General features: G+C 41.1%; 1 non-coding gene across 1 annotated transcript; it reads left to right on the forward strand.

Moving 5' to 3' along the window:
- The first annotated feature begins 1,920 nt into the window (after window positions 1-1,920).
- Window positions 1,921-2,027, forward strand: LOC122070634. Its single transcript, XR_006137880.1, has one exon. It is a non-coding gene; the product is annotated as a small nucleolar RNA R71 (small nucleolar RNA).
- Window positions 2,028-10,473: the final 8,446 nt, after the last annotated feature.

The following is a 10,473-nucleotide window of genomic DNA, read 5'->3' on the forward strand; positions in this document are numbered from 1 at the left end:
TTCAGAAAAGAAATTTTCACTATCATAATCTAACTCATCCATACATTCTTAGAATTCTGAATCAAAATTAATATCCAAGTTGTTGATTAAACCATTAGAAAAATCCAGAAAATCCTCAAGCATATTGATCTCTTCTTCCATATGTGGTTGCTTGCCTATCCTAAACATGTTAAACTTAACAGTTTGGTTTCTAAAAGATAACCTTAGAAAACCATTCCGGCAATTGATTAATGCATTACTGGTAGCCAGGAATGGTCTTCCTAGAATTATGGGGATCTCATCCTTTGTTGAGAAGGGCTTGGTATCTAACACAATGAAATCAATAAGGAAAATGAATTCCCCCACCTTAAGTAAGACATAACCATCCCTTTGGGAATCTTAATAAACATATCTGCCAACTGAAGAGTAGTTCCAGTGGCTTTCAATTCTCCCAATCCTAGTTGTTTATACACATGGTAAGGTAAAAGATTCACACTTGCGCCAAGGTCAAGTAAGGCATGCTCAAGTTAGGTGTTACCTATGACACAAGCTATAGTAGGGCTCCCTGGATCCTTATACTTGGTGGCTATAGGCTGAGTAATTATGAAACTAATGTTACCTGCCAAGAATGCCTTTCTGGGCACACTAGTAATACATTTATGAGTATACAAATCTTTCAAGACCTTTGCTTAGGTGGGGATCTGGGATATGGCATCCAAAAGAGGGATGTTCACTTCTACCTTTTTAAAGACTTCTAAAATCTTATCCATGGAAGCAGTCTTCTTTTTATTTATCAACCGATTGGGAAAGGGGACAGGAGGAACATAAGGCCTATGAGGGATTTTCCCTTTTTCAGAAGAATCATCTTTGGTTTCCTCAACCAAATCATCTTTAGTTTCAGAAGAATCTTTAGGTTCATCAGACGAACCTAGAACAAGAGGCACACCTATGTCCTCAACAGAAGGAGAGTTAATAGGAGTAATAGATGGAAAATATTTAGGAACACTTTGTTAGTACTCTCTATCACTCCTAAGGGCATAAACAACATTACATTAGTTGGAGGGCCCTTGTTGGGTCTGACCTTGTACTACATTCAATGATGTATTAGGAGGTGCTTGTGAACTAACCGGCTGATGATGCCTAGGGTTAGGCTTTGGTTGACTGGGCAAAGTTTCCTTCTCCATCTCACACAAAATTGAGACAACTTGGGTGAGTTCTCTCATAAGATTTTGATGGCTTGCCATGAGGAGGGTCATATTCTTTTCCAAATCACTTACTCTACTTGCCTCTCTAGTGTTGGTAAACCTAGGGGGTTACTGATAAGATGATAGGAGAGGTGACCAAGGAAAACTAGCCTGAGGTCCTACATTTGGCCTAGGAAAAGTAGTTGGGCCAAAAGTTTATTATGCAAAGGGAGGCCTCTGGGGTCCAGATTGACTTTGACTATGGAAATTGGAAGGCCTTGGTTGGTTGCCCTGGTTTCAGGAGAAATTTGGTTGATTTCTCCATCCTGAATTATAAGTGTTACTATATGGATTATTCTGATATAAGACATTCACACTTTCATTGGAAGTGCCCCCAGAGGTGTTGGGGCATTCTTCTATGACATTTATAGGGGACTGCCACATATTGCACATCTTAACCATATTAACTGATGATGGCTCTCTAGGAACAATAGCCTCAATCCTTTTGATAAGGCTATCTAAGTGGGCATCCTTGGCTACTAACCCATCCATAAAATATCCTTTTACTCCTATGATTCTTTCACTTTCTTCGTTTGATTTTCACTTATGGATTTTGTCAGCTAAGTTAAGTAAGAATTCTCATGCCTTTCCTTCATTTATAAAGGATGTGAATCTCCTAGGGCACATAGACTCTATCATTTGTTTAGTTGGGCAATCAATGACCTCATAAATTATTTGACATAAATGACATAAGTCTAGGCCATGATGAGGCCATTCTTGGAGTAGATCCTTGAATCTCTCCATAAGTTTGGAAAATGACTCGCTAGACTTTTGCCTAAACTGAAGGATATCACTTCTAAGCTTATTGGTCTTGTGAGTTGGGAAAAACTTCTTGAGGAAGGCAACTGTGAATTTCACCCATGTGGTTATGAAATTTATGGGTAACCCATAGAATCACTTCTTAGCATGTTCTTTTAATGCAAAAGTGATGAACCTAAGCTTAATAGCATCATCAGAAAGCTATTGGACTTTAATTAGAATACATACCTCTTCAAATTCCCAAAGGAATAGGTATGCATCCTCAGAGGGCAGCTATTAGAAGTGAGGCAACATAGTGATGTACTGAGATTTGAGCTCAAAATTATTGCCCTAGGCTTGTGGTAGAACTATGCAGGAAGGTTGGGCTGCTCTAGCAGGGTAGAACCTATCTTCCAAAGATTTAGGTGAAGGGTTTTATTGTTGGTCACCCATATTGAAAGCTATTGATGAGAGTATAGGTATAGGGTCAATACTTGTTGGATCTCTTCTTTCTAACCGATTCTTAGTATTACGTACCCACCTAACACTCATGTAACAAAAAACTACCCACAACTAGAGTAAGACGAGCACAAAAGAATGGAAAGAAAAACATTTTTTATTTACTTTTTGGGAGCTTACCAGTAGGGCTCTGGGTTTCTTCAATTTCTGAGGTACTGCTACAGGGCGGAACCTGTCTTTATCATACTGTGAGGCTTGGTGACCTCCACCAAGACAACTACTATTGCAAGTTATTCTTCTAAAAAATTCAATAAATGATAAGAGAAAAAGAAAATAAAGCACTCCAATTTACTAAAAGAAAGCGAAAAATAACGTGGAACTGTCTCTCTAGCAACGACGCCAAAAACTTATTTGAGATTTAAAAGTAACCGTAAGCGTACAGATCAATGTAGCTAGCTGGTCGAACACAAAGAGAATAGTCACTCTATTTTAGGCTTCTTCTAGTAATGTGAAAGTGCACAGATTAATGATTGTGATTTAATTCTAACTACCACCCTAAAAAACATGCATCTAAAAACGCCCTAACCAACACATATAGGGAAATTGGAATTGAAATTGCAATTAAAATTGAACGACCTAACCATTCACATCTAACCCTAACCGTGCATCATCTAGGAATTAAATACTCAAACCACGCAATTAAAAAGCAAATAATTGAAAGTAAAAGTGCTGAAATAAAAACTTCTGAAAAGTAAATAAATAAAATAAAATAAAAAAGGAGGAAAAGATAAAGAGAGGCACGCACACAAGTAGATATCTCTACTTAGCCCGAGGGATACACCATAAATAATATGAGCTTCCCTACTTGACCAAAGAGTACTCTTACAAGGGTTTTTCTACTTGGCTTTAGGGGAAGGGATCCAATATAAATAATCAAAATAAAAGGATGGTTCTATAGCTAGAGAGGGGCAAAGCCAACACATGCATCTAGCCAAGGACCTTGGGGGAAAGGGAAAGCATCAAAGTAAAAATTTAAATTTAAATTCTACTTTAAGAATGAAGGGGTAGCAAGAATAGGGAATGAGAGGGGGGGTGAGAAGACTACTGTAGAAGCCTACTTACTTGAACTTGAAAACTTGATTGAGATTTGAACTACTACCAGTACTAAAAGCTAGATCTGAAATAAACCAAATTTGAAATCGCTAGTACTACAAAAAACAAATCTAAAGAGAAAAATTGAACTTGAAAGATATGCTCCATAGCTTGTTCTTGTCACCTAGAACTAAGCCTAGAACTAGAACTTGAAAATTATAACTTCAGTTGCATAAAACATAAAATTAAAAGACTAAATCAAAGATAAAAGTGCTTGCATTCATTAAATAAAAGAGGATTACAAAAGTGTTTAACAGCAAAAAAACTAAAACTAAAACTAAAGGGGGAGAGAGAGAGAGAGAGAGAGAGAGAGAGAGAGAGAGAGAGAGAGAGAGAGAGCAACTAAAAAAAAAACCCTAAGAAGAGAAGTAGAGAGGAAGAGATGGACACCCCTTTAGGGTTTGGACTCCCTTTTATAGGGAATAGGGGAGAGAGGAGGACATCCACGGTGGATCCCCTTGGACAATTTTGGGTGATGAGGTTTCCAAGTTAGTGGGGATTGGGAGATAAAATAGGAAGTAGGGGATTGGGTCGATTTCTTTTCCTTTTTCCCTATTTTTTCTCCTTTTTTTTCCCCTCCTTTTTCTTTTCTTCAAACGTGGGCTGCCTCTTGAGGTCGATTGTGTGGTGAGGTGGGGGAGAGAGAAAGAGAGAGAGGAGAGAAAAGGTAGGAGGGATTTCCAATGATTTTTTTCTTATTTTCTTTCCTTTTTTTCCTCCTTTTTCTCTCTCCTCTTGCGCAATAAACCCCCTTGGCCGACCTCTATTCCTTGCTTGAATCGATGTAGGAGAGAGAAAATATTCCAAAAGAAACTCCAAAAAAAACTAACCAAGAGGTTCGAACTTAAGACCTCCTAGTGAGGAAGGGATTTTGCACACCACAACTCACCAACTACGTTAGGTAGTTGTTACAAAAAATGAATATTCAATTTACTCAACGAGTGTCCATCGATCCTTATAGGCATCTTGAAATATTCCTTATACCCCTGAGACAACTGCAAACAGGTTGGTTTTGCATCTCGGTTCAATTCTAATCCATTATTCTTTTTATGGTCCGAAAAGAATAATCACTTCTACGGGTGACAAAACGGATGTGCACTTTTAATTGAACACGTCCATATTGCTCAGAATTTCCTCCTCTTCGCAACTGTGAAAAGAAACTAGACCTCTTTGCGTGTAAAATTAGAGATACAATGCCCAATAATCCTTAAGGCCCTTAAAATTCAAAATCTGCAAAAGGAGAGTAAAAACCCAAGGTAGCTCCATTCTAAATATGTAAAATGCATGTTTTTATACCCTAGATTTCTCACCTAAATGTGCTCATGAGCCACGAAGCGGGTCCATTTCCAAGTATAGTCCTGGGGTACACGATACCGGAATACCATCGGCCACAAGGTGTATCCCACGACTAAATACCTATTCTAGCATACAAAGCAGTTGAGTATGGACTATGCAACACCGGAATTACCATCGGCTACGAAATGTATCCATTTCCAAATGCAGTCTCAGAGTACACAATACTAGAATACCATCAGCCACAAAGTGTAATCCGCGACTATATCTAATCTAATGTACATAATCAATGCATGAATGCAACAAACATACGACAATCACGGTACTAGAACCACCTTGGCCACACCGGATTTTGTCTCACAACATACATCTCATATCAATTTTAATTCCAACAACGATATATTTTACAATAATACAACATGTTATGGGACATTTTAATCATTTAACAATTATATACTCATGGAAAAATCCTAACACATGTGAGCAGTTCTAAAATGATTAAACAATCCAAAAACAATAGCCAACCTATTCTGTCTATTTGGTTCAAAGTGCGTAAATTGGTTGTTCAACTCACTACTGGCCTCAGGGTACGTGCACATCTCTGTTCTAGGCTAAAAGATAACCGAACATCAATGCGTTTTGGGAACATTGGAAGGGGCCCATAGGGGTTACCCCCAAAGGGTAAATGTACTGTCAAATCTTGACAGCCCAGGGTGTCACAGGATTCACCTCACCGGAAACAAGTGGATTCCGTTAGATTCATCAGTGGTGAATCCGGTGGCATGGAAAAGAACTCACAAGAGCTACCTATTCACCAAAAAAATCCCACCGGATTCAGGCCCAGGTGTTTCCGGTGGCTATTTCTGGTGGAAACACAGAAAGTGCCCATGTCCTTTGGGGCTTTTCGACTGGGCCCGATCGTCGGGATTTATTCTATGGAGTTTGTAGAGGCTGTTCCTACCTTCATTTTAAGCTAAAGAAATCCTGATTCCATCGGACCATTTGGGAGATACTATGATTGAAAGGTCAAAACCTTAGGTGGTCATTTGGTCACAATTGTTGACAGAGCTCATCGGACTTGGTGTGTGCTCGGCAATCATATCGGGGAGGTGAAATAATCATTCCCCAAGCTCTAGGAGGTGTCGGGGTCATGATTCACATTTTTTCCAACTATTCTAGGTCAAAATGAAAAGAGCGAATGTAGTAGGAGAAGTAACACCTACCTCCGGCAAGGATTCCGACAACTATGCGGGCAGCCGGGAGCCAAGGTGAGTTCTTCCCCCTTCTTCTTCTTCTCCCTCTTCCTTTCTCTTCCATTTTCTCCTCTTCTTTCCTTCTCCCACATTTTGTACAAGTGAGAAGTGAGAAATGAACTCACCTCTCCTATTTATACTAGTTATGTCCTTAAAGTCTGTTTGGTTGGCCCTTATCTGGTTCAAGTAGGTTACTTTGTCATTCGGAACACGCGAGCCCACCTCCATAAACCCATAAGGTGTACAAGTCATGAGGGTGGTGCGAAAGAGTGTTTGGGGTCATCTGGGGCTGTTCATGGTGAGGGTGGCGGGACCTAAAGGCATCAGAGCCCATTGGACAGCACAAGTGATCACCGGATCCAGGCCCAGGTGCTTCCGATGGTCTATTTCTGATGGTCAAGACAGTTAGGTGTCTTGACTGCTTGCTGTCCTCTAGTTGGTCTCCCATAAGTGGTTGCCCTAGATATTAAGTATGGTCTTTCGGCAGTTTTGGTGGGTGCTGGGATTTAATTGTAGGAGTTTCAGTTTACATTTTATGTCTGGGATTGGAAGGCTTGAATCCCCTCTAGTTGGATTGGCAAGAAATACACGAACAAGGGGGTTTATTGCGCAAGAGAAGAGAGACATTATGGATCCGATATTTACTTCCTCAATGTGGATATGTGGAAGACATTATGGATACCTTCCAACTCTAGTGGTAGAGCTATCTTGTATGTTACCAATCCTATCCTCTCTAGTATATCATAAGGTCCCATATATCTAGGACTTAGCTTTCCTTTCTTGTTGAACCACATCACTTCTTTTATTGGGGAGATGTGTCAGAACACATTGTCCCCCATGCCAAATTCCAAATGCTTCCTCCTGACATCTGCATAACTATTTTGCCTGGACTGGGCTGCCTTGATTCTTTCTCTGATTACAACCACATTCTCAGTAGTGGCTTGTATCAAGTCTGGTCCTAGAATGTGTCATTCGTTCTAATACAAAGGAGTCTGGCATTTCCTACTATATTGTGCTTCGAATGGAGACATACCGATGGTGGCTTGGTAACTGTTGTTGTAGGAGAACTCAGCAAGTGAAATGTGCTCATCCCAACTATAACTCATATCCATGGTACATGCTTGAAATAGGTCCTCCAAGGTCTGGATAGCCGATTGTCTATCAGTCTCTGGGTGAAATGCCGTGCTGAAATTCAATTGTGTGCCCATAGCTTTCTGCACTCATGTCCAGAACTTGAAAGTGAATATGGGTTCTCGATCGGAGATAATAGGTACACCATGCAACCGATGATGTTGTCAATATGCAGCTTAGCCAAGGCATCCATGGAGAAGGTGTCCTTAATTGGGATGAAGTGAGATGCGTTGGTCAAGCAGTCCACAACTACCCAAATGGCATCTATACCTTTGCTGGTGCGAGGAAACCCTGTGATGAAGTCCATGGTGATATTCTCCCATTTCCACTATAGAATAGGCAAAGATTGTAGTAAACCATGGGGCCTTTGCCTTTTCAGCCTTAACCTACTGACAAGTGAGGCACCTTGCCACATGCATGGCCACATCATTCTTCATTCCCTTCCTCTAGTAAGAACCTTTTATGTCCTTATACATTTTAGTGCTGCTGGGGTGAATAGAGTATAGAGAGCTGTGTGACTCTTTCAAAATAGTATCTCTCAAGTCACCATCACTAGGCACACACAACATCCCTTTGAACTTAAGAATCCCCCCTTCAGTTAGGGAGAAATCCGGGTCCATCTGGTTTCCCTCCTTGCAATCAGCTATCAATTTCTGCAACTCTACATCAGTACCCTAAGTTGCAGAAATTCTATCCACTAGACTAGGTTGCACCACCAATGCTGATAGTGACAAGGTGACACCTTCCATTAGTAGCTAAAAATCCAGTTTCTTGGCCTCTTCTATGAGATGCTTATTGGTGGTTAGTGATGCAAGAGTCAGTGTCTGAGACTTTTGACTAAGTGCATTAGCTACCACATTGGCCTTTCCTCGGTGATAATGGATAGTATAGTCATAATCCTTCATCAATTCCAACCAACGCCTCTGTCTCATATTGAGCTCCTTTTGGGTGAAGAAGTACTTGAAGCTCTTGTAGTCACTATATATCTCACTCTTCTCCCTATACAAGTAATGCCTCTAGAATTTTAAGGCAAAAATTACCACTGCCAATTCCAAGTCATGGGTGGGGTAGTTCTTCTCATAGTCCTTCAATTGATGGGATGCATAGGCAATGACCTTCTTTTGATGCATCAACACAAAACCCAATCCCACCTTGGAGGCATCACCATACACAACCATACCACCTGTACTGGTCAGAATAGTTAAGATTGGAGCTGATACCAACTTTTGCCTTAGCTCCTTAAAGCTCCTTTCACAAGCATCGGACCACTCAAATTTCACACCCTTATGTGTGAGTCGGGTCATTAGTGTAGAAATGGGGGTGAAGTTCTCAATAAACCTCCTATAGTATCCGGCCAATTCCAGAAAACTATAAATGCTGGCCACATTGTTGGGGGTGTCTCACTCTAGAACTGCCTTCACCTTGCCTAGGTTAAGCTGTATACCCTTATCTGAGACAATGTGGCCTAGGAATGCCACTTGTGAAATCCAGAACTCACACTTGCTAAATTTGGCGTAGAGTTGCTTTTCTCTCAGACGTTGCAGTACTAGTCTCAGGTGACAACATGTTCCTCTGCACAATTGGAGTATACGAAGATTTCATCAAAGAACATAATAAAAAACTTGTCTAAGACATCCTGAAATACCCGGTTCATCAAATCCATGAATGTAGCCGGTGCATTGGTCAGTCCAAATGACATCACCAAGAACTTTTAATGTCTATACTATGATCTGGAAGCTATTTTGCTGACATCCCTAACCTTGATTCTGAGCTGGTGGTAGCTCGATCTAAGGTCAATCTTGGAGAATACCTTAGCGCCTTGTAGTTGATCGAACAGGTCACCAATCCTTGGCAATGGATACAGGTTCTTGATGGTTAGCTTGTTAAGCTCCCGGTAGTCAATTCACAAGCTCATACTTCCATCCTTCTTCTTGACGAATAGTACCGGTGCTCCCCATGGAGACACACTAGGTCTAATGAATCTCTTCTTCAGAAGGTCCTGAAGTTGCTCCTATAATTCCTTCAAATCTGTGGGGGCCATACGGTAAGGAGCTTTTGACACTGGTGCCAATCTGGGGAGTAGGTCGATAACAAACTCTGTCTCTCACTCTAGGGGAAATCTTGTTAAGTCATCCAAAAATATGTCAGGAAATTCCCTTACCACATCCAATTCAATCAATGGTCTGATCTCTATCTCAAAATCTATGATAGATGCTAAGTACCCTTGACACCCTTGGTCTAGTAGCTTCTTCATCCAAAGTTCTGACACAATAATCTTCTTGTGTTTCTTTGGCTTATCCCCTGCAAAAGTAAATTCTCCCTCATAACGGGGTCTAAAAATTATCACATTTTCTGTACATAGCACACTGGCTCTATAAGTGGATAACCAGTACATTCTTAAAATCATTATCAAAGTTGGTCATGTCCAACTCGATCAAGTGTGCATTCAAGTCAAATCCATTTATGGTCACCGAATACGATTTATACACATAGTTCAAACCCACCACACTTCCTATGGGTGTACTCACTGCCAAGTACTAGTTCAAGCTCTTGGGTGGAATTCTCATCTTCCTCGCAAATGTCGGTGACACAACGAATGGGATGCCCCTGAATCAAATAACACATGTGCAGGCAACAATGATATAAAAAAGGTACCTGTTACCACACCTGGTGCAGCTTCAGCATCCTCAACTGTCATGGCAAATACCCTTCCCTGGGGTCTTTGGCCCTGTGGTGCCTATGCTTGCCTATTGGTTACGTATGTCTACTGGGGCCTAGGTGGTAGGGTGTGAGGTCATCACCTGGCCGACGGTGGGGGCAGGTCTTGGCTAAGTGACTTGGCTGGTCACAGTGAAGGCATCTGAGGTTTGAGCCCACAGATTGAGACATACCACTGGAGCAAGAGGACTGAGAGGCTTGACTTGCTTCTGGCCTTCTTAACTGGACTGGAGTTGGGATGATATAAGGGCCCTTAGAGAGCTTGCTGGCTCCCCTGGAATCAGAGGACACCATGGGCCTCTTCTCCATTCCTTGCTGGACCGAGAAATTGTCCCTGTGTCGGTCCTCAAAGGACTTGGCCACTTTTACCACTTCAGCATATGTCTGCAGCTTCAACCCAACCATAGTAGAACTGATGCTTGGCCTCAACCCCTTTTCAAACTTTCTTAACTTCCTCTACCATCAGAACAATAAGGGTGTCTACATTTGCTTGGCTCCATTTTGCT

This window comes from Macadamia integrifolia, unplaced genomic scaffold, assembly GCF_013358625.1.
Source record: "Macadamia integrifolia cultivar HAES 741 unplaced genomic scaffold, SCU_Mint_v3 scaffold957, whole genome shotgun sequence".
In the NCBI taxonomy this organism is placed as follows: domain Eukaryota; kingdom Viridiplantae; phylum Streptophyta; class Magnoliopsida; order Proteales; family Proteaceae; genus Macadamia; species Macadamia integrifolia.